Source organism: Lissotriton vulgaris, chromosome 8, assembly GCF_964263255.1.
Source record: "Lissotriton vulgaris chromosome 8, aLisVul1.2, whole genome shotgun sequence".
In the NCBI taxonomy this organism is placed as follows: domain Eukaryota; kingdom Metazoa; phylum Chordata; class Amphibia; order Caudata; family Salamandridae; genus Lissotriton; species Lissotriton vulgaris.
The window spans coordinates 363,147,989-363,173,421 of record NC_141696.1 but is presented as its reverse complement, the minus strand read 5'-3'; positions in this window follow the sequence as shown (position 1 = coordinate 363,173,421).

The following is a 25,433-nucleotide window of genomic DNA, read 5'->3' as shown; positions in this document are numbered from 1 at the left end:
CCATGTGCGTTTTTACAAAGGCCAAGCAAACTACCTGTTAAATGGAAAACTTGGTAGAGAAATTTCGAAAATATTTTAATTGCTACTGAGTCCAAAAAGTGTGACCCGGAGAGCAGGAAAGTCCTAATATTTAGTTGTCTGGTAGCAGCTTGTCATGAAGTATTCGATCACCTTTCTGAAACAGAACAAGACCATTTTTGTGTATGGATTGAATACAATGAAGCTGCGGAAATACTTACATTTCAATTTGGAGAGGAACCAAAGGTAGTTGTTAAAAGATTAATGTTTTTCTAGGAGGCAAAGCAACATAGAGACCTTTAACCATTGTATTGCGAATCTTGGTCTTTTGGTTTGTTACTGGGATTTTTATACTTATGTGATCATAATAATAGGGTTCTCTGGAGGGAAAAATTAGACCTGAAGGCCTTTGTGTCTATAAAAATAGAAATCTTATTATTGAAAATACAACTAACAAAGTTTAGACAAGGTATCTAATTACATTTTTTTCTGAACACTCTCTAATATACTGCCTGTAGAACGTTTTTGCTGGAATATAGGACAAAATTGCAAATCTTATAACCACAATCAGGAAACATTTAGATTAAATGTGCATTCAAATATATTAAGATACCTCTTTACGTTCGTTGAAGGAAATACAGCGTATTTGGTTGTCAACACATTACAATTCTCCATTATACACCCTGAAGTAGTACATATAATAATGCAATGAGAGTACACAACCCTACTTGCAGCCTTTAATTTCTTTGGAATATATTTGTCGCTGTATGAAATAATTCCAGTGGTGGGTGAACTCCTTTGGAAGAGAGTATACCCATTTCGCTCTAATGATTGTAGGCCCCCTCATTACATTACAAGGCTGTGAATGTTCATTCATTTAAGTGAAAAAGATAAAAAGATTGCCTATATGATGTAATGTTGACTATATATTCAGCATGTTAAATCATATACCGGTCATTCCAAAATAAGCGTGTAATACATAGAATCAAACCCGGACAACACATATGGCTTACTACATACAGTGCAGTAAAATTAAGCTATATTGCCATACACAGAACCGTGATGGAAGGATGTATCTTCAAAGTCAAATTCAGTGACTACTGATCAAATATTGGTCCCACGTAATAGGGTATTTTATGAACTGAACTGGTTCTACTCAGGATTGATAATGTCTGATTTAATTCATGCCAAATTCATAATGGGTGAAGCCAGCTGGTTGCAAATTACTTTAGGGGTAAGGGAAGAAATGCAGAACAGAATTAAACATTGAGGGCCCTTGCAACACTTTTACGCCACTATTGCGTCACTTTTTGTGACGCACCGGCGGCGTAAAAAATGCGCCATGTGGCGCCCTATTTACCAAGTGATTCAGAAAAGGGGGTGGTGATGAACAGAGTGTCTGAATTAAGCAGACCACTCTTACCCAGTCCAAACATCAGGGCTAGATCCATCACCGTTTTTTAGCTCACTGCACCATCCCAGCTCAGAACTTGGCTATATGCAAATTAGTCTGACCCTGGCCCAGTGCATCATGGGAACAGGGCAGACCAAACTACCAAGCCAATTCTTATACTGGGAAGGAAACAAGCTACCGGGGACCGGTTTCTGGCATTTCAGCCGTCTTCGGCCCGGCTTGCTTGAATCCTGATGGTGCAATGAGCTAGGGACTCACATCTGAGTATACCCTTCCACGCTTATGGTGGACAAAAATGATTCAGAAAAGGGGGTGGTGATGAACAGAGTGTCTGAATTAAGCCGACCACTCTTACCCAGTCCAAAGATCAGGGCTAGATCCATCACCGTTTTTTAGCTCACTGCACCATCCCAGCTCAGAACTTGGCTATATGCAAATTAGTCTGACCCTGGCCCAGTGCATCATGGGAACAGGGCAGACCAAACTACCAAGCCAATTCTTATACTGGGAAGGAAACAAGCTACCGGGGACCGGTTTCTGGCATTTCAGCCGTCTTCGGCCCGGCTTGCTTGAATCCTGATGGTGCAATGAGCTAGGGACTCACATCTGAGTATACCCTTCCACGCTTATGGTGGACAAAAATGATTCAGAAAAGGGGGTGGTGATGAACAGAGTGTCTGAATTAAGCAGACCACTCTTACCCAGTCCAAAGATCAGGGCTAGATTCATCACCGTTTTTTAGCTCACTGCACCATCCCAGCTCAGAACTTGGCTATATGCAAATTAGTCTGACCCTGGCCCAGTGCATCATGGGAACAGGGCAGACCAAACTATAGGTGTGGCAGGGTATACTCAGACATGAGTCCCTTTCTCACTGCACCATCAGGATTCAAGCAAGCCGGGCGGAAGACGGCTGAAATGCCAGAAACCGGTCCCCGGTAGCTTGTCTCCTTTCTGGTGAAGAATTGGCTTTGTAGTTTAGTCTGCCCTGTTCCCATGATGCACTGGGCCAGGGACAGACTGATTTGCATATAGCCAGGTTCTGAGCTGGGATGGTGCAGTGAGATAAATAACGGTGATGGATCAAGCCCTGATCTTTGGACTGGGTAAGAGTGGTCTGCTTAATTCAGACACTCTGTTCATCACCACCCCCTTTTCTGAATCGTTTTTGGCCACTATAGGTGTGGCAGGGTATACTCAGACATGAGTCCCTTTCTCACTGCACCATCAGGATTAGCCGGGCCGAAGACGGCTGAAATGCCAGAAACCGGTCCCCAGTAGCTTGTCTCCTTTCTGGTGAAGAATTGGCTTTGTAGTTTAGTCTGCCCTGTTCCCCTGATGCACTGGGCCAGGGACATACTGATTTGCATATAGCCAGGTTCTGAGCTGGGATGGTGCAGTGAGATAAATAACGGTGATGGATCGAGCCCTGATCTTTGGAATGGGTAAGAGTGGTCTGCTTAATTCAGACACTCTGTTCATCACCACCCCCTTTTCTGAATCGTTTTTGGCCACTATAGGTGTGGCAGGGTATACTCAGACATGAGTCCCTTTCTCACTGCACCATCAGGATTAGCCGGGCCGAAGACGGCTGAAATGCCAGAAACCGGTCCCCAGTAGCTTGTCTCCTTTCTGGTGAAGAATTGGCTTTGCAGTTTAGTCTGCCCTGTTCCCCTGATGCACTGGGCCAGGGACAGACTGATTTGCATATAGCCAGGTTCTGAGCTGGGATGGTGCAGTGAGATAAATAACGGTGATGGATCAAGCCCTGATCTTTGGACTGGGTAAGAGTGGTCTGCTTAATTCAGACACTCTGTTCATCACCACCCCCTTTTCTGAATCGTTTTTGGCCACTATAGGTGTGGCAGGGTATACTCAGACATGAGTCCCTTTCTCACTGCACCATCAGGATTCAAGCAAGCCGGGCCGAAGACGGCTGAAATGCCAGAAACCGGTCCCCGGTAGCTTGTCTCCTTTCTGGTGAAGAATTGGCTTTGTAGTTTAGTCTGCCCTGTTCCCATGATGCACTGGGCCAGGGACAGACTGATTTGCATATAGCCAGGTTCTGAGCTGGGATGGTGCAGTGAGATAAATAACGGTGATGGATCAATCCCTGATCTTTGGACTGGGTAAGAGTGGTCTGCTTAATTCAGACACTCTGTTCATCACCACCCCCTTTTCTGAATCTATTTACCAAGTGACACATCTAAGCAGATGCGTTACTTTGTAAAAAGCCCTGTGCTACATTGTACCTGCATCAGGTATAATATGCAAGGTGGGTGTCCCCACGTAAAAAGCCTCATAGAAGTGGCACAGTGAAGCGCCACTTCTAGGACACCACTGCTTCAAAATCTTACGCCTGCCTCACAGCAGGGGTAAGACTGACACAGGCCCTTTCATATGTGGCTTGTCCCATGTGAAAGGACATAATGCTGGGGTTGTCACTTTTGTGACACACTCCAGCAATGAGTCATTACTGCATCTACAGATACGTCGGAAATACTGACTTATCTGTAATCTGTTGTGACATGAAGCGGCATGCATTAAATAGGGCGCTTCCATCATGTCGCAAGGAGGCGCAGTAAAAACTGTTGCATCACTTTTTTCACGCAGCGATGCAATCGTTCCCATAAATAAGGCCCTTAATAATCAATCACTAAATGTCCAGTTAGTGATTTTACTTGTAAGAAAAAGTATACATTTTTAGCACACAAAGAAATATTATGCATGTAAAATTCATCAGTAGGAATATTAGTCCATGGGTACTTGGACATGAATCACTGTTATTAGGAAACTAGCCATACCGTACTCGGCTACCTCTTTTGTTAAGGTGTTGTATCCCAGTAAGGTGGTGAACTGCCGCAGTAGACAGGGGGCTAGACATATGTGTATAATTGATTCCTACCCTCTGTTCCAGGATTTCTTGGGGAAAACCACCCCACTGCCTGTCGCTGGCAAGTTTGTTGTTTTTAATAGTTATTTTTGCTTTCTGCCATTAACTCGCTCTTATGGGAGGTGCCCTGTGTGTTATATATGTAGATGTATGCCTCGCAATGACACTTAGGAGGCGAGTACATTGGCAAACATTGAGGCCTCTGTGATATCCTGTACTAACACCCTGAATTGTAAGGGCACGTGATTCTCTTTTCATGGCTTCGTGATCCTGTGGGACAGCAGGTTATGTGAAGTTTGTGCAATTTTGAATAAATAAGTACAAAAAAAGGTACAGTATCCCAGCAGGAATGCGGATTGTGCCAAACCGGGCCAATAGCCCTTATAGAAAAAAAACATGAGTGAATTGGTTTTCTTGGTGTCCCCTCCGGGTCTGGACCATACCTTCCCAGAATCACTTCCAGGTAATAGCTGGACAGCAGGTAACACCCCCCCCCACACACACACACACACTGCCCCGCTTGTACACTGCATCTTTATTTAGTCCGATGGAGGTCAGGCGCAGAAGAGGCGCAGGCCCTGCATGGCTCATTTGATACAGTCGCTTGGCTGGGCCTAGCTGACATTGCTGGTGCCTCTGGTCCATGCTCCAGGTGAGGAGGCTGAGTGAGTGAGCAAAGGGACCTCTCCATTTAGGCTGCGTAGTGTCATCTGGTGCTTCTGAGATGCGTCTCCCTCGGTCCACTATATACCATCCTTCCACCCAAGCAAGCAAAGACCACACAATGGGTCATGGAGATGATCCAGCACAGGTCAGGGGCATCCACCAATAAGGAAGCAATCTCATAGAAGCGCCAAGCTTCACCAGACACTTTAGGCTTCTGTGACTGTAGATGCCAATGTGCGGCCATGGTTCATGATGCACCACTCAACCACTGGTGCTTAATTTTGAGGGTCTGCAGCAATGATATTTACATGAGCACCAATTTGCGACAGACACTTAAACTTCAGAGCATGTTGGAAGGCTTCTGCATCCCCAGACCTCATCACCTTTCCTGCCAGGGCAGATCGGTCCCAAGTTCGCAGCAAGCTGGGCTCAGTATCTCCTGACTGAGCTTCTAGCAGTCCTTCTTTCCAAGGCAACATCTTCTATGTGCAAGGGTACCTCCAGCACCCCTCCTCATCAGAAAGCTATGTCCTTTCAAGAGAGGCCTCAAGCAACTCTTCTCTTGACAGGTTGCAGAAGTTTCCAGGGTCCTCTTTTTGAACCTGACGAAGGGGTGTTGGCAGTCAGCGACCCAACCCTCTTCCACACAATAATTTATCGTTCTCAACTGACGTGAACCCTGGCATTTTGATAGAGAAATCCTGTCACAGTGGCTGGTTGAGTCTGCCCTGCACTTATACTGAGGCCCATATTTATGATCGTGTTACGTTGCCCATGTGCCACGCAAGGGGGCACAAGGGTGATGCAAGACTATAATCGATTTATAAAGCCACGCGAGGCCATCTTGCGTGGCCCTGCATGCCTAGATAAATCTGGTGTAACGCTACGCAGCGCAAATCGCTGTCTTGTGTTACTCTGCCCCAGGGAGGCGTTCCCTGGGTGTAGCATGGGTGTTCCCACGCATCCACCCATGGATTTTGGTGCATTTCCAGATTTACCATAAGTGGTAGACATAGAAATGGGTCAAAAGGCTACGCCTCCCCAAGGGAGGCATAACTCGGAGAATTGTCTTTTTTCAAATTGTTTTCTTCCTCTATCTATGTTTGTTGCCTTCTGCAGCAAACATAGAAAGAGGAAAATTCTTCTCAAGATTGTTTTTGTGCGGAAAGGTGTCCCTTTCTGCACAAAAGCAATCCTGCTTACAATGCAGGAATCCTTCACCAGGCTGCAAAGGTGCCTGCATTGGCACTGGGCAACCAAAGGTGCGCCAGTGCAAGACATGGACAGGAATGTTCCCTGTGATGTTAAATACGGTGCATTCCTGTGCTTTCCCTTTCACGCAGCGCAGCAAAGTGGCTTGCTGTGTTGGACTGCTTGAAAGTAAGATACAAACGCCCCTAAGTTTGCAGACAGTTTGTATAGTCTAATGATCCAGTTCTGGGGCGAGGTTTGGGCATTTTCATGCTTGAACAAGCACTTATAAAGTTAATCGCTCTAGCAACACCCGCCAGCCTTTTGCGTTTGTTCATGTTTGTTTTGTCATGGTTTATGTACAATTTTACAGTTGGAGGAGCAGCTCCCTCATCACCAATGTAAAAAAAAAATCATTGTCTCAAAGCATAAATATTTTATAGTATCAAAAAGCACACGTTGACATAGTAGTCCTTGGCAGTGAAGGGGACAACATTGTGTATGAATGTGCTCCTTGTGAAAGGGCAGAATCCCATCCCTTACAATGCAGCTACCAATGGTTGAAGTGGGTTGGTTCATTGCCCCCTGCTGCATGGGTTAGAATGTGGAAGCAATATGCTAATGACACAAAAACAGAAAAAAATTAACATGACCGACAGAAAGCCCCTACAAATATCTGTATAAAAGAATTTTTGTAAATTCAAAAGCACTTGGCTAACACCAGACAAAACAAGTCATGGTCTCTGCGAGAACTATTGACATTGTCAATGTTTTTTAGACATGTTGTACAGCAGCATGGCTAAAATGTAGCAAAAAAGTGATATGAGCTTTTTTTGTTTTTGCAGGGTGAAGGGACAAGCAACAACAGGAGTTGAGGCAGATGGGTAGAGGCAATGACAGGAGGGAGGGGGACGATGCAAGCAACAACTAGGGGAGCGGTTGGGGTTGACAGTGGAAGCAACAACAGGGGGAGAGGGGCAGGTGGAAGGGGGAACGTGTCAAGCAACAACATGGGTGGGTATGCGGCAACAACACGAAAAGGCAGAGGGAGAACAGGAAAGCAATGACTCGGGTGGTCAGGTCAAGCAGCAACGTAGGATGAGGAGCAACAATGGGACAACAATGCAGGAGGGGGCCAGGGGGAGCTATGACATGGAGAGGGACAGAGGAAGGAGGGGAGAAGGCCTGCAAACACATGCACTCTTAGTGAGTGCTGCAAATATCTGAAAAAAACAGCCCGGCCAGAAAGTGCAAGCATTAGAAGGACACTCACAAAGAAAGGAAGTAGTACTTGGGTCATGTTCCAGGGGAGGGAGAAACATACAAAGCGGAAGTGAAGACAGCACATGCTGACCAAACAGGAGCCAGCAAATCAGACAGATGATGAAGCCACCGAATGGTAAGCAATGTGCGGGGTCTAAGTCAACTTTAAGCTAAAAAAATATCTTGCAAACAACAGTGTATTCTCTGTCTCAAACGGGACCTAAAAAGGAGATTTTCTATCGTATGCCCCTCTAGATCAGAGAGTCTTAACCTGTGTCAAATTTCGCATCACAGGAATCATCAATGTACACTCATGGTTGCTCTGTGTGCTGAGACAAACAGTAAAAACTACACAACTTGCTACCTAGAGTTTAAGGCTGGAAATCACACTCACCAGAGGAATGCCGAAGACCTCATTCCATCCCAACAGCCACCAATCTAAGTTGATTGGTCTGTCAGCGTTAACTCACGATCCAACAACTAAGGGTGTTTCTTTCTCTACCCCAAGCTAATTGTATTGCCATTTATATTTTAAGGGGTATATTTACAATGCCCGTGCAACACTTTTACGCTGCTGGAGTGTCACTTTTTTTATGCTCCGCAGGCACAGTGTGCCGGCCCATATTTACAAGGCCATGCAAAGCCACCCTGTGTGGCTTTAAATGGCCTTGTAAATATGGAGTAAGGTAATGCCTTACTTCAGGTGGAAGAGGTGTTGCGTGGGTGTTCCCACGCAACACCCACGTTTTTTTACACTGTTCCAGATTTACAAAATAGTGTTATTCTGGGGCTTCGTCAAAACTAACGACTTCCCAAAGCAGGAGTAACGAGGAGAAATGTGTAAATTTCTCCTTGTTTTTTCCTCTTTCCATGTGTGCTGCATTCTGCAGCACACATTGAATGGAGAACACACCTCCTTTGATTGTTTTTGTGCAGGAAGGTGTCCCTTCCGGCACAAACAAAATCCAGCTAACAGCACAGACACCCTTGCACCGCCTGCATTGGAGCTTGGCTGCAGTTTGTGCGCTGGCACTGACAGAAAAGACAGGACTGCTCTGTAAATTGTAGATAAGGCGCACTCCTGTCCTTTTCTTTTGGCGTAGGGCAGTACAGCTAGAAGGCTTTCAGCACTGCCCTATGCCAAAATATTGTAAATATGCCCCTTCGTGTGTAAACGTTTGCCCTACATACATATTCCAGATATGTCTAGATTTCCCCCTATTTTTTATTAGATTATCCACCATCCATATTTGAACTCTTAAATTCTCCTTGGGCATTTTTTCTTCTATTTTAATTGCTGTTATGTGCTCTAAAGTGAGTCTGGTTCTCGCTATATATAACCACTAAAAAAAGAAATTAAAAATAATTTCAGGAAAGACCACCATGAAATTGGTGGTGGACTATCAAGGAAAGGTGTGTGGTGGGAAAAGTCCACTGTTTCTTTTTTGGTTTTACAGTTTTATATAGCGCAAATTGGACTTGAAGATATGGGAGCACTCTATATGAGCACCAGTTAGATTACACAAGGACACATTATTTATTTTACATTTTGTAGGCAGGGGAGATTAAGTGCTTTACCCGGAATCACAGGATGTTGAGCTGACACCGAGAATGAACCTGGTTTCCTAGTTCTAAAGTGTAAGCTCTGGCCGTAAGACCACATCCTCCCTACAAAGCCTGCTATGAAGACCTATGTTATTTATTTTTTGCAGTTTTATATAGCGGAACTCGACCCGAAGGCATTGGAGCGCTTTACACGAGCACCAGTTACATTACACAAGGGCACATTAATTTTTCGTATCCACAGGGAGATTAATTGCTTTACCCAGACAGTGGCATAGCTAGACATTGTGCCGCCCGTGATGGTCTCTGCGTTTGCCGCCCAATGGCTACAGGCAAGGGGGTGCGGGGAAAGCCACTGCCCCCTGAGTCGTGCTGCACCGCCCCTTTGCTATGTCACTGTGCCCAGAATCACAGGATTCACAACCACATATGTCAAGAAAAAGAGAATATATCCTGAGCTAAGCGAAAAACAACAATGAGAGTTCTTCAAATAAATCCCGAAAGGTGAGTATTCTTCATATCTTAACGCCACTACTTGGGTTTTTCAACCAGGTCTATACCATACTCGAAGGATATCGGGGGCTCATCATAGAACGTTGATTTTTGACGGATATACCAAGTCAGGAGCCTCCAGAGAAATACATTTTGTTCTACGCTCTCACCACTTATGGAGAGTACCGCTTGACTCGCATTTACAAATACCTAGCTATTGCCCTGAAGAAGTCTATGGTCTAACTCACCAAGATGAAACATGTGTTGTCGGCTAGTGTTTGCTCTGAAGAAGAACCTCAATAATAAAAGAAGATATGAAGAATACTCACCTTTCGGGATTTATTTGAAGAACTCTCATTGTTGTTTTTCGCTTAGCTCAGGATATATTCTCTTTTTCTTGACATATGTGGTTGTGATTTCTCATTACCCATTTCGGTCTATGGTGGTTGACCATAGCCTTATCCTTTGAGCTTTACAGATTGTGAATTTTAGATTAACCTCACACCCCAGCGCAATTAACACTCAGTCACCCTTTCTCTTTTTTGCACAATCACAGGATGTTGAGCACATGAGGAGACTCGAAATCTGTTCGGCAGTTCCAAGGTCAGCAGCTCAGGACGCTAGGCCACACCTTAATGGCATCTCATTGACATTTTTGTTTGCGTTTTTTTTATAGCGCGATCTCGACCCAAAGGTGTTGGAGCGCTTTACATGAGCACCAGTTACATTACACAGACACATTCATTTTTGGTAGGCACAGAAAGGTTATGTGATTTGCCCAGAATCACATGAAGTTGAGCCGACGCATGTCAAATAGTTCTTCCTAAGAGGTTTCTCCCAGGGCAGACAGAGCAAAACACACGAATTTCAAGTTTTCCACGTCGTCCTTAGTCATTGCCCCTCACTAGCAGACGGAAAGTCCGCCAGGAGCCCCAGCACCAGGCTCTCGGTATCTTCTGTGTATAGCGCCATGAGGGAGCGCTTCTGACGTAGCACTCCCCCAGCTGGCAAGGCCAGATGCTCGACGTTTTACAGCACAGCCAGAAGCTGTGCCGCAGTAAAGCCGAACACCCGCGGTGTGCCAGACCACTGAGCTCACACAAAGCAGCTGCGTGTGCAGGCCCTGCGCCGCGTGCCAACGCAGGCACCGCGCGCGCGCTTTGCCTACACTTTCAGGGACCGCGTGGAGAGAAGCGGCCTGCGCACTCCAGCAGCCACCAGAGGCCCCACTGTCTGCACACAAACACGCTTGATGGAGGTTAGAGAGAAAGCTCGTCTTTCCCTAATGTTACCAACCCATGAAATACCAACACAACTAGCACAGACATCTGCGTAAAGTGAAAAGAAAATCACAAGGACGTCATTTTGAATTGAGAGCCCATCAAAAAAGTTCTTCGTCATTTCAGCGTGTGTATTGTTAAAATGGTAGCCGGATCCTCAATTTTAGAGGAATATTTTCGCTGAACAGTGGTGTCATTAAAAATGGAAACGGTGTCAGCGTGGACGCCACCGACGCACGCTTCAGCCCACACAACCTTCCTGTCGTGAATGCTCCGCCTGAGGAGGGAGTATCTCCGCTTCCTTTCTACCCGCATACATACCTGTTTTTGTCGTGACATTCTTCCCTGATGATCTTTTCAGTGATCTGGGAAGGTCGCTTCCGAAAGGGAGGGGGGAGGAGGGGCTGCAACCTGAAAGTTAAAACTTCTTACTCTTTGGCTGTTTTTTGCAGTTTTATAGAGCGCAAACTTGGCCTAAGGCGATAAGAGCGCTTTACTAGAGAACCAGACATTAGGTTTTTTTCCAGGCATGGGGAGGATAAGTGATGTATGCAGTATCACAGGATGTTGGACTAATTTAGCCCAGATTTGAACCTGGTTCAGAAGTCATAAGCCATAGACGCTAGGCATGCCACATGTGTTGAGGTTTTGTTTGTTTATCACTGGGGGGTCTCGGTTTGTCACCTATCACCCTATGACTCTACTTTATTAAAAAAAAAAAAAAATCCTTGTGTTACAGTTTGGATTCCACCATATTCCTGTAGTGTCTTGAGATTATGAGTGCTAGGACCCTTGCGGTTCTTGGTGGATTCGAAACAGGAATTACGTAACCTGCTGAGAGGTGTTAAGGTGTGTGTTGGAAATGGGGGTTGCCCAAGTCTCAAAGGGGGTAGCATGGCATCAAGCGGGCAGGCCAAACTTGGAGGACATGTGAAGCACTCACGCAGTACCCTCAGTCAACACACCAGGCACACTACAAAAGAGGCAGGACACCAATTTGAGTTGGAAAATTAAGCAGTTTAGTATCTCCAACCTGCAAGGCAAAAAGGAAAAATACACTGGTAATCACAACAAGGCGCCAACTGGCGCCAGAGCCAAGTACATCCTGGGGAATTATTTACATGGGACAAAAAGGGTTGAGTCCAAAGTCCATGCTGTGATAAAAATGGTTGGTTAAATGAACATTAGACCTGGGGCCAATCTGGCGGGGCCAACTCAGGGTCTCATCCTTAGGGATAGGCTGTAATTGCAAACTCTAATTTTATGCATTAATACACTTTATGCGTTATTACGCCAAACCCCACCTCTGTAAGGGAAAACAGAACATCACAGAACCTTTAATATTAGACAGGAGTACCTGTAATAAAACATCAGGTTTCTTCCCCCCTCCACCTAGGGAATTACACATCAGGCAGGGCCTACTCAGGCCTTCATCCTTGAGAGGTTGGCTGAAATTGTAAGTTGCATATTAGCATAACTACACCTCATGCGTGACACGCCAACCCCACCCCTGTAAGGAAAGACGTCATGGCATACCAGCATCCAGTAGCAGGCGGGCATAATTATAGGACTATTAAACCACCTTCACAGGCTCTACAGGGCATACAGAACCCCAGTGCTATAGCCTTAGGAAAAAGACCTGGGGAACATGACTCCTTAGCTCCCAACCTGCAACACAGACATCAGGTAGTACATTGGCAACAACTCTTCCTGGGTCACCTTAGAGGAAACAATACCCCCTGGGGCATAGACATTTCATCAGGGTAAATGCAAACATCTCCTCGCGCAATTAACACTTCCCTAGAGGAGTAGATAACATTTCACTGGGATCAGGAAACCTTTCCTTATGCCAGGGTACTCATTTCCCTAATCAGGAAGAACATTTCCTTGGACATTAGAGGAGGGCATGACATTCCTTTCCCTGTAAACAACTTTCCTTAAATGCAACTACGTACTCAAATGGAACACCTTTCAGTAGCCACCGCCTTAAGAGGGAATTACTCTTGCCTAGTCCAGGAGCTGACCCCTTTTAGCAGTCAGGCCACATTTCCCTAGGGCCTTTGCAGTCCCATTACAAATGTCCCCCCACGGGATCAGTCCGGGCCACCGCCGGGGTATCTGGGGCCAACAGGGCCCAATCCCAGATTCCAACAGGGGGGGGGGGGGGCGCCGAGCACCAACTTTGTGCCGCGTTGCCCTCTTCAACCCCCTACACAGTTTCATAGAGGCCCCACTCACCGGCCTCTTGCAGTCCTGCAGGCGTTCCCCAGATTTCGAAGGGGAGGGGGCAAGCACCGGCAATGTGCCTCGGGGCCCCCTCTCCGTGTTCTGGCCACCTGTCGCAACACTTGCGGCACTCCTGGCATCGGCGGAGGCGGGGTGGCTCCCGCCCTCCGCTCTCCCTTGCAGTGACTTCTCCCGGGCCCCCTCCGCTCCCTCTAGGGGTCCCAGAGCTTCGTTGGCAGGCGGAGGCGGGGTAGGCTCCCGCCCTCCGCACTCCCCTCACGGCTACGCACTTTTCATGGCGGCGGGGCTAGCACCGACAGAGTGCCCCGGCCCGCCTCCTCCTCCGCTTCTCTCCGCGTCCGCAGACCGGCAGGGTAGGCTCCTGCTCCGTTCTTCCTATGCCCTCGGGGTTCCCCTCAGCTCACTGGGGGCCCCGCGACACCTTCGGCCGGCTTCTCCCTGTCACAGCTTCCGGCAGCCAATCCCTGCGCGGCCTTCTAGGGCACGGCCGCGCAGGCCAATCAGTGCACGGCGGGGCTGGGGTTGTGACCGGTGACGTCACCGGCGCCCCCGCCACGTGATGACGGCCTCCCCGGCTTCAGGGCCTAGTGCGGCCCGCTCCTCCTCATCGGCGGCCCCCTCCTGGTACCGGGGGTCGCCACAACGATGCCTCCCACGGCGGGGGAAGACCTCCTCACAGCGCCGGGCCGCGGCGGTGAATTCTGGCGGCCATAAGGGGTAGGCTCCCTTTTACCTCATTATTTATTTCCCGGGCAGTTCTAACCGGCGTGAGGCGTCAATAAGGGGTAGGCTCCCTTTTTAATTAATTATCTATATGCAGACAGCGCGCTGACACGAGGGTAGGCTCCTCAGCGCTGTTTTCTCCTCACAGTTCGATTCCCCTCACAGTTTTCAGGGCCAACAGCTCTCCAGGGGTCACACCAGCCCCAGCGCTTCCACACACAGCGCTCTACAGGCAGTCCCTCACAGTGTCAGAGCTTCCACAGGGGGGGGGCACAACTTCCTTGGGGGCATCAACCTCCCCAGAATAGCGCTTGATAGGCAGTACCTCACAAGGGCAACAGTTCCTCCAAGCAGCCCAGGGCAGCAACAGTCTTGGCATTTACAGCGCTTAGGTAGGCAAACCAGGGCTTCCAAGTAGGCTCTTCACGGAGGGGGGGGGGCGAACAGCTCCACAGCCAGCCCAGGGGCACACTCCTCACCTCCTGGGGGGTTCAAGCCCACAGCATTCCTCCTCTTCTGGGCACCTTTTTCCCTCAGCGCTGGCGTAGTTCAAGGTCCCACGGCGTCAGGGGCCTATGAAGAGTCCTCCCTTGTCAGGGGCCCATGGGGACAGCAGCGGGGGGGTTTATAGGGGTGCAGGGCCCAGCTCACAGGCCCATGTGGCGGTCGCACCTCACAGCAGGTCCCCCTCCCTTCCTTGTCCCAGCTGACTAACCCTCTGGTGACACTTCCCCCTATTTATATCCTCCTCCCAGGCAGTGCCAGGACCTTCTAGAATGTTGGCACATCTAGCCTAAACTGGTTCTAGGGGAGGGGGTGAGCACCCTGGGTGCCAGGCTTTCCCTCCAAAAGCTAGGGGTAGCTGGGTAATGTTATCTAGACCGCTGACCTATGTCAGTCCAGTGGCAAAACCCATGGCCATGGCATCCATTTTAAAAACAATACATTTCAGTCAGGTACATTTCCAAAATGGGGGTGCAGTTTTAAAATGGGGGATTTTACAAGTGCTCACATTATGTCAGGTAATTACATTTTCACAAGGTGTCTCACACCACTCATGGCCTATACAGGTTTAATCCCATGGGGGAGACATCCTAGGTAAGGGGGTCAAAAGCGAAAAATTTTGGGGGAAAAAGGCCAAGTCCAACAGTGTGGTTATAAAAGTTATGATGCAATGCGTGCACTGTGGTTGTATGTTCAAGAATAAAGACGTTTATTGCAAAGCTCTGTGGGCGGGGTATTTCATTTGCATACTCCTAGGCTGGGGAGGACGCTACATCTGGCGATGAGTAGGGGATCCGTGCCCCAAAGAATCCAGACTGTTTTACTTTAGAGCTTGCAACAGGACAGCAAACTGCTAGTGCATGCCACATGCGCGTGAAATTGATGCAACGCAAGCTGCGGTTGGCTTATCTAGAGTCGAAGCTCCACATCAACCTATACACAGACATTGAATAAGTCGGTGGCCCTGCTGATGAGCACATTCTAAAAGGCCGAAAGAAAGATACTGTGCCGCACTATAACACAGAAAGATCATCCATATAAAGCAAATGCAAATCCACAGACAACTAGGTAGGAAGGAGAAATTTACCTACCAGCACAAGTGATTAAAGCTCCATATAACCTCAAAGTTGGGTGAGACGACCAAGCCCAAACAACAGGGTGTTGTGCAGAGACATTGCCAGTCCTGCTGTGCATGAAGAATGCTGTCTAATCAGCACCTACTCTTAAAGGCAGTGTAAGGAAGAACAAAGTACAATGCACCTACATTCCTGAAAGCCACCACCGCCGTTTGACACAGCTAAGAAACAGAATATTGGTACTAGATGGGCTGCATGGATCGAAACATTCAATGACTTCCTAGACACGCTAGAAGAAAAAGACGATAAAAAACCCTGCAAGTGAACGAGTGAAAGAAGTGCTAAATACATTTTCACAAACTGATGCTATATTGTGCCAAAAGATAAAAGAAGCATAGGAAGCCAAGTTTAATCGGACGCTGAATGTCAATTTTTAAAGGAAAATCTTCAACCAAGCATGACAACAAGATGGTGAAAGGATGGGTGAGTTTGTTGAGAGAGTTGACACACTTACCAAACACTGTAAGCCCTCTGATTTCAATGATGAAGAAGTCATGAGTCAGAGTCATCAATGGCTGTCTTTACTACTCTTTCAGAAGATGCATGCTGAGAGAGAGACACTCAGTTTAGAGAAAATACTAATGGCTGCGAGGGCAGAAGAACGAGACGAATGACAAGCTGCTGATATGGAAGCAGGAACAGCGAGAAGTTAATCAGTACGCATCATGAAGAGTAAGCATAAACACAGAACAAATGCTCTCAAGGCGACATCTCCAGAGGAAGAAAAGTTATGCTTCCAATGTGGGTTTTCATTTGCCCTTGAAGGTAAATGTCCAGCCATGGGACAGACAGGCAAGGGCTGTGGGAAAGAAAACCACTTCGGACCGGTTTGCACAGTGAAAGAGAAACTAAATGTGTCACAGTGAGAAGAGAAAATGGGCGTTAAAAGTTTCCAGAAGCATTCTCGCTATACCCACATGGCCAAAAGGCTACATCAGTTCCAGCAAGTGGATGCAAAACAATGTCGATAGTTGTTAAATCCATCATGCAAAGGTGCTTCAATGTCATTATCCAGAGCCAGTGAAGAAGACGGATGTGCGTTGATGTTCACTAAAGAAGGACGTGAACATGTAGGATTAGGTACTTACAAAAAAGCTCAAACGTCAAATGAGAAGCACCAAATGGATCGAAATTTTCATTTGGACACTGTCCTTAAATTACATTAAAGGTGAACGGTTTCCCCATAACCTTAATTATAGACAGTGGTGCATCGAATAATACTATGCCAGTAAAGAAATTTAACAGCTTATCCTATGCAGCGGGTTTCACCCATAGTTGTGCCAAAAATAGACAGTGGAGGTGCAGTGCACATTTGCGTTGACATGCGCCAAGCCAGTAAAGTAATTGATAGGAATAGACATCCTGGTCCTCACATTGCGGACATGATCATGCAGCCGAACAGATTCAAACCCTTCTCCCGCCTTGACCTGAATAAAGGATGCCATCAAGTCGAGCTGGAAGAGAACTGTAGGTACATTACTACTTCTTCAACTCATGTTGGTTTGTCCAGATACAAAAGGTTGAGTTTTGGAATATCTTTGTCTGCGGAGATATTTCAGGATGTCATCCACAGAGTAATTCTATCTATCAACCATGCTTTTAATTACAGTGACGACATACTGGTATTTGGGACAACACAAAAGAAGCATGACATGGCCCTTACACAAGTGTGCCAAATACATGCTGATGAGGAGAACACTTTGAATGCAGCAAAGTGTGAGTTTCACAAAACTAAACTCAAATTCTTTGGGCACATATTCTCTGATGGCGGAATGACTCCTGGTCCTGATAAACAGGAAGCATTGTCAACTGCTTGCCCCCCACAAGATGTGGCCATGCTGCGATCCTTCTTTGGTATGGCTAGTTATTGCCATAACTAGCCGGTTCGGCTGGAGAAGCGTGGCTCAATGGTTAGAGTGGCAGACCCTGATACAGAGGTCTGGCCCGGGACCAGGGTTCAATTCCCGCCTCGGCGGCTCTTGGACTCAATTTTCACCGGACCTGATCATTTTTGCCTTGGTGCCTAGTCTAATCATGGGTCCCACTCTGTGACTCTAGGCAATAGCTTGCTTAATCTCCACAACGGCCCCAGCAGCGCTGTGTATGCCTGGCTTCACCGTGAGGGTGCCCAGGAGTGGACATTTCACAGGAAAGCCAGGATGGGTTCCACAGCGGTATGAATACAGCGCTACGAGGCCTCCGGGTAGAAGTGCGCTATATAAATACTCTACATTTACATTTACATTTACATTGCTCAAGATACAGTCGTGACTTTGCTACAGTGAGAGCCCTGTTGAGAGACTTACCAAAGCAAAATGTCCCATTGCAGTGGTCTCCTGAAGGCTACCAAAGTTTCAAAGAGCGACTAATTCATACAAAATCAAATGGTTCACAAAAGTGAATTCCAAAATGTTCATTTACTTTGATGTTTTTTCCACAGAGATGATGTTGTTCAAAGCGGTATCAATTCTTCAATATTTCAAAACTGTAACACAAACAGCCGACGCGTTTCGTCCACAGATGGACATCATCAGGGCTCCTGTAAGTGTTATTCTTGTTTCATGACGAAATCTTGTCTTAATACTTGATTAGTCCTAATGTGATATACCTGGTATAAATTCAAATTAAGAGTCCTTGCCTGAGCTCCCCTTAAAATATTCCTAATGTAGATTCAGTCTCTAAATTTGAAATCACTAAAGACAGCCGACATTCAGCGTTATATTATAATCACAACCATTGATTTATCGAGTCAAATTCTCATCTTATATGCAAAGGAATTTTTCGATACGAAAGGGGAGTCTCGGCCGGCGACGTCTGGTGTGTGATCCCGACAGCGTGCCCGACTTTAGAGACTGAGTTATTCATCACTTGAGAAGGTATCATACTGGGAGGCTTGAGAATCGTCATACCTGTGAGCCTGAGACAACAAATCATTGAACTGGCCCATGAAGGACATCCTGGCATTGCAGCCACCAAAAGAGCCATAAGAGACAGAGGGGCATATTTACAAAGAATTGGCATAGGGCAGCGCCACAAGTAATTTTTCTGCGCTGCCCTACTCCAATTTGAAAGGACAGAAATGCACTGTATTTACAAGATAATCCATTCCTGTTCTTTCAGACGGTGCAAAAATTACAGATGTGCGCCGAACACATGCACCCTTGCATCATGGAACAAGGATGTCTGTGTTGTTGGCATGATTGTTTTTGTGCAGGAAGGGGCATCTTCCTGTACAAAACAACCACAAGAGGCGGTTTCCTTGTTCTATGTGTACTACAAAATTCAGCACACATGGAAAGAGGAAAAAACAAGGAGAATGTAAACATTTCTCCTCGTTATTCCTGCTCTGGGGAGGCAAACGTTTTTGGTGCTGTCCCAGATGCACGCTATGTTTTAAATCTGGGGCAGTGTCAAAATCCATGAGAGTTGGGTGGGAACGCCCACAGAAACACTCATGGTACGCCTCCCTGCCACAATGTTAGGCAATGCAGCAACTTGTGCCACGTGGCCTTACACAAGGTCATGAAAACCCAAAGAAGGATGGCTTTGCTTGGACTTGTAGATATGGGCTTGCACTGTGTGCAACATGAGTGTCAAAAAATGTGACGCTCCGGTGGCACAAGCGGCTTGTAAATATGCCCCAGAGTGTGGTTCCCTCGCTTAGATGAACAAGTTGAGAAAGAGCTGAAAACGTGCCACCTTTGTAACTGTTTATACCCCAGGGTGACACAGCATTCATTGACAATGTCTGATCTTCCTGTGCATGCCTGGGAGGCAGTTGCAGTTGATTTCTTGGGGTCTCTAGGAAATGGAAGTCATTGATGAATATTCGCGGTTTCCTTTGGTGGATGAGTTGTCATCAACAACCCATGACAAAGTCATCGAGCGGCTTGAAATTCCCCGCTTTTCATTCACCCACCCTTCAATAGCAAAGAATTCAAGAAGTTTCTTGTTCAACTCAATGTCAAGCATCAAACAAGTACACCTCTCTGGCCCCAAGCCAATGGTGTTGTTGAACAATTAATGTGCACCTTCAAGAAGGTAAGTGTGAGAAGTTAGCCTGGCATATGATGTCCACTAGTTCTAGTGGGTACCTTGCACCAGTCTAATCGACCCTTATTGATGGTGGTTGTAAAGTCAACCTTATAGAAAGCTATCCTAGTGGTAGCATGAACCAGCAGTCTTCAGGCTAAGACTTCAGTAGGCGAGTTATGCAAGTTGTTTTACCAATTATAATCCCTTGAGTACCGAATGAAAGAACATCACACAAGGTATATATCAAATATATATGTATTTAATCTAAACACAACCCCTCGTCACTCTTTATGAGGTCAGAGGTCAAAATACAATACAAGTCACACATTTAATATATGATAAGTTGCACAGTATACGTTATGCCCTGGGGCCTCACAAACCATATACTAAGAAAGTGGTATAAGTACCACGAGAGAGTTAGAAAGCAGGCCTAGGGTCTGTGGAATCGCTGGGGCTACACTAATCGACCAAAGGTTAGGAAGTAGGAGGCCGATGGGAGCCACGTGCAGTGTCTAAACACAGGCGCGGGTAACCATTCACTTTCTATGATGTTTGTAAAAGTTTCAAATATGCAATTTAAGGACACTTCCGGATGGACTAGGATGGAATCCTTTTAAACCAGGACACTTCGAGAGTCAAGACCCACGGGAGCACCAGAGTACTCGTGTTACCTCACCCAGGGAAGCCGGGTTCATAGGTGTCTTTTCGTGTCGGGTTTCGTCGTCGTTTTCTATGGAGTGCTGCAAAGAAGTGCTGCAGGCGACCAGAGGAAAAGTGTCCGGGTGGATCGAAGATCTGAAGAACCTGAAAGCAGAAGGGACAGAGTCTGGGTCACTAGCCAGTGACCAGGAAGGAACAAGGCGATGTTGGGTGATTTCAGGTGAAGTAGTTGAACTTGTCTCTTCAGCCACGAGGTCCAGGAGTCATCGATGATGACCAGGCGCTGGATTTGAGCTGTCCCACAATGGATCTAGATGACTGCGGTGTCGGTTTTTAGATTGGACCCAACAAGCCTTGGCAACCGCAACCCATGCAGGATGTCAAGATTGGCTCTGTTGCAGACCAGCAAGGTCTGTGGTGCTTCTCCTTTTCAGGGAAGCTGGAGCAAGCCTGGATAAACCACGAAAGTGAGTTAGTTTCAAAATGGAGTCTTGAGGGGGCTCACTAGCCAACAGGCAAGGAACCGGGAAGACGCGTCGAGCTGAAATGCAAAGGTGGGGCCCATGGGACACTCGCGGAGTGTGGGGGCCTGGACTTCAGTGCAAATGGTGCTCAGGCTGGGGCTTCTCGTACCCCAATACACTCCTTACTGAGGCTTCAGGAAAAGATTGCAGGTAGCAAAATGCAGGATGTCCAGGGTGTCCGGTCCCACGTCTCTTGTGTCTGCCACGGGTCTCAGCTTTGCTGTGGATGTGGGTCGGAGTCAGAGAAGTCTGGAAGTCCAGTTCTTGTGTCACAGATTCTTTGGGATCTGGCAGGAGCCTCGAAAATGCAGACCGGCAAAGTTGCTGTTGGTGCCTGTTTGAACAGGGTAGTCACTCCTTGACCACAAGAGAGATATCTTCCGTCTTACAGTCAGAATGGAACGTCGAAGGTCCAGGATATGTCTTTCAAAGATTCATCCAGGGTAATCTAAAGTCCTAGGGACACAGCTCCTATTCTTATACTAAGGATGGGGGCTGGACTACCTGGCTAGGTCCCTCCTATGGGTGGACCTGGGCAGGGGGTGGTTACACCCCCTTCCCTTTGTCCAGTTTTGCTCCAGAGCTGGGTCTGAGTGCCCCAGCAACCGGTTTGAACCGGGCTATGCATGGAGCACCTCGTGTGCCCCAGGCAGTGTCTGGAAAAGCATCTGCTGACGCAGCCCTCCCTGTCCCAATACACAAAACCCTGTCTGGGGAGGTGCTGGCACCTCCCTGGACAGGTAACCTATTGTCCAGGTCTCTCCTGCCAGAGTTTCGTCCAGCGCAGGAGGACAGACTCGTTTCTGTGGCAGCAGCATCCATTTTGTGATGCTGAGGCTCTGTTTAACTTTAACTGGGTAAAGCAGTAACTACATGGCTTCTCCCTCTAGAAGGGTGGAATGCTACCCCCGCCGCCAGGACTGGCGGGGCGGGGGGGGGGTAATATTCCAAAGTGGCTGAGTGCCCTAGCAACTGGTTTGAACCGGGCTATGCATTGAGCACCTTGTATGCCCCAGGCAGTGTCTGGAAAGCATTCACTGAATGCAGCCCACCCTTCCCCAATACACTACAAGACTGTCTGGGAGGGTGCTGGCACCTCCCTGGACAGGAAACCTATTTTCCAAGCCTTCCGTGCCGGAGTTTCGTCCAGCAGCAGGAGGTCAGACTCGTGTCAGTGGCAGCAGTACTGATGCTGGGGCTCTGTTTAACTTTAACCGGGTTTAACAGTAACTACATGTCTTCTCCCTCTAGAAGGGTGGAATACTATCCTGGCCGGCAGGACTGGCGGGGGGGGGGGGGGGGGGGGAGGGGTAATATTCCAAATTGTTTGATAAAGCCAAACTAAAGTTAGCATTAATCGCGAGGATTATAATGCACTTAAGAGTATATGGTATGGCTATATCATAGAACAGCTATAAGGAGATGGTTCCGAAAGCTGCAGAGGGGCTCAGCTCATGCTAGGGCACACTCTCACATAACACCAAGCACTCTGCCTCCAGGAATGTTGAGGCCTACCATAGGAGTGGCTTATAGGTGTATATGTGTCTAAATATATATATGTAGATATAGGGATACTATATCTAAGTAAGGGGTGATTACACCACCTTACCCAGGCTGTGTGAACAGGCCTGTGGTGCCAGTTTGGAAGGCAAACCTGGGGTGGCACAATATATGCTTCAGCCCCTGGTAGGCCTAAGGTGCACCTATGCCCTGGGTACCTATGGTACTCTATACAGGGGCTCACAAGGGTGACCCAGTAACCAATCTGGTATGTACCTAAAATACATGGTATCAATTTAGAGAGAGAACAGCTGGGCTGTGGGTCTGAATAGCAGGCCATTGAGGAACTATGATGCTAATGTTGTCTGTACTTTTTATTTAACAAAGGGGGAGATGTAGTGTCTTGAGATTATGAGAACTAGGGGGAGTCTAAACAAGTATTACTTAATCTGCTGGGAGGGTTTTCCGTATCATTGTAAAAGTTATGACGCAATGCGAGCGGTGTGTGGTTGTCTGTTCAAGTATAAAGACGTGTATTACAGAGCTCCGTGTGCTGTGTATTTCATTCGCATTCTCCCGGGCTGGGGAGGATGCTACTACCCCCATGTTCTTTCGCCTCCTTGTCTTGTTCTCCATGCTTTTCCACGTCTTGGAGAGCCTTTGTACTTCCCTATCCTCCAGCATTTCCCCCACAACTTATATTGTTATGAGGAATATTTCCACCATGTGAGAGGGGTAGGCCGGGAAAAGTTTGGCATTGAGGAAGTAGCCACTTTTGTTTTGACAGTATTTGAATGTCAGCAGTAGTTGCTTTATCACATAAACAGGTTTGTGTCAGCTGTCTCTGAACTTGTTTTAGTTTGCTATATATTTCACTAGCACTAGCAGCAATGAAAAATAAATGATTGGGTTTGATGTGTGGTAATTTCAAGCATTGCACAATTTACTGCTGACATGCTAAAATAAACTGTCCATTATTACCATCAGAAAATTCAAATGCAATGAACACCAGCCTGCTTAGCGCAATGAGATCAATACTCCTGCCAAATTCAAATACTGCAGATAAAAAAATGAGTTTATGCTGTTTGCCTTCAGAAAGATATTCTGCGTAATCCTCTTCTGCCCACATATTTGCTGACAGAGTCCCCATTATTGGCCATCTATAATGTGGAAACTCTGCCACAGAGCCGGACCTTACTAAAATCACACTCTGCATGTAAACACTTGTGCAGATTTAAAAGGTTGCTCCAATTTTGTAGACTGCTTTAGGTCACAATCTTTAAAATGGTGGAGAGCAGTTCCGGTCTTGTGATCACAGGTTCTCTGACAAAGGGACAGAGAGGAAGGCAAAATTGCTCTGCAATTTGATTATTGTAAGTGGAATGGGATAGTGTACTTTTTACATTTTAGTTGGGGTGATTTAAATTGTTTTTAATTATCACCTTTATTACATATTATAACAACAATTATTAACTTTTAAGAATACTTGTACTGGAACTGGATGTGTAATTAAATAGAAAATGATTTGTTCTGGGGCGTGGCCAGCAGGGGAATGGAGTTGACGCGTGGATGGTCACCTCCGCCCCATTCCTGCTTTTACAGCCCAGAACAGCCACCAATTGCCGGCTGAAAAAACTCTCATAACCACTGGGTCACAGATTTACAAATACTTTGCATCAGGTTTGCATTACTTTTTTAACGCAAAGTGTGGTGGTGGGATGTAGAATCCAGCACAAATCGCCATTTGCATTTGGATTGTACCAAAAATAACACAAAGCAGTATGGGCCCTGCGCTGCCTTGCTCTACTTTGAGTCACGGGGGCATTTCATGGGTGGTCCCATCCAACCATCCATGGGTTTTGACGCAAACTCCTATCTACAGAGAATTGCAGACAGAGATAGGCCACAAAGTCCTTTACCTCATTGAGGCAGGTACAACGAGGAGAAATCCTTTCATTTCATTTCATTTTTCCCTCTTTGCCTGTGTGCTGCATTGTACAACAAATATACAAGGTGGTAAACGTCTTCAAGCATCGTTTATGTACTGAAAGGGGCTACTTGCTGCACAAAATCTATGCTTACAACAGCGCAGACATGCTTGCGCTATGGAGTAAGGGTGTCTGCATTGGAACATGGTAGCCAAAAAAATGTGCCAGCGCATGGAGAGATCTGAACAACACCACATGTTAGTAGATACAGCACTGTTCCCCTACCTCCGTTAACACAATGCAGCACAGCAACTTTACTTGCTGCAATGTGCTCCATAATTGTTTAAAATTAAATCTGGGCCTCGATCTTGACTGGAGTAGAGGAAGCATCAGGCTTTGTCGCCGATTGCTGCTGAAGAACATATTTTCCTCGCCCAGTGCGACAGGCTGGAGCTGTGGAGGGCCAAAATGTTGGGCCTCTGGAGGGAGCGAGCAGGCCGAGCATTTATATAGAACCAGCAGGGCTTGGCTGTTTCCTTCTGGGCGGGAACCTGTGCCGGAGGCCTCATGGGCTCCATAGAGGCAGGGCCCGATTCACAGAATTAACTTAAGACTCAATCCTAAACTTACTACTATTTTGGTATTCACAGAATGCACATACTACTTTTGGAATTCACAGAATGAACTTACTACTTTTGGTATTCAGAGAAGTTAGGATTTTGTCTTAAGTTTGTCTTAAGTCTGTCTTAAGTTTGTCAAGTCAAGTGTAGTGCAGACCAACCTTAACCAGCATGAACAATTGTTGTCATGGAGAGGGTAACTTGGTGATCTCGCCATCTTTAATGTTACATGTATATTCTCTAGTCATTAAGAATACATTTTATATATATATATATATATATATATATATATATATATATATATATATATATATATATATATATATATATATATATATATACATACATACATACATACACATACACAAACACACACATATTTTCACTCAAAATAACAAAGGTTAATGTGACAGTATGGTAATAACATCTTACTGTTCGTTAAAAAAAACCTTAGAAATTCACTGAAAAAATAAAGGTGAAAGTGATGTTATATTTGGGTGAAAATGGCAATTAAAAACACCATTTTAAATTAAAGAAACTAATGAAATTCACCTGTTATAGTTTACTGAGCTAACTTTAACTTTCGCCCTGTTATGCACTGTTTATGACCACAATATTAAATAACAATGACATAGTTGTTGTCATCACAGATTACATCTATTCTGGCCAAAAGCATTCTATTGTCCCCCACCCAATTGCATGCGGGCAGGAAAAAACATGAAACCATTTTTGTGTTCCAGGGGGTGAGTTCCCTGGGACACAATACTTGCCACAGC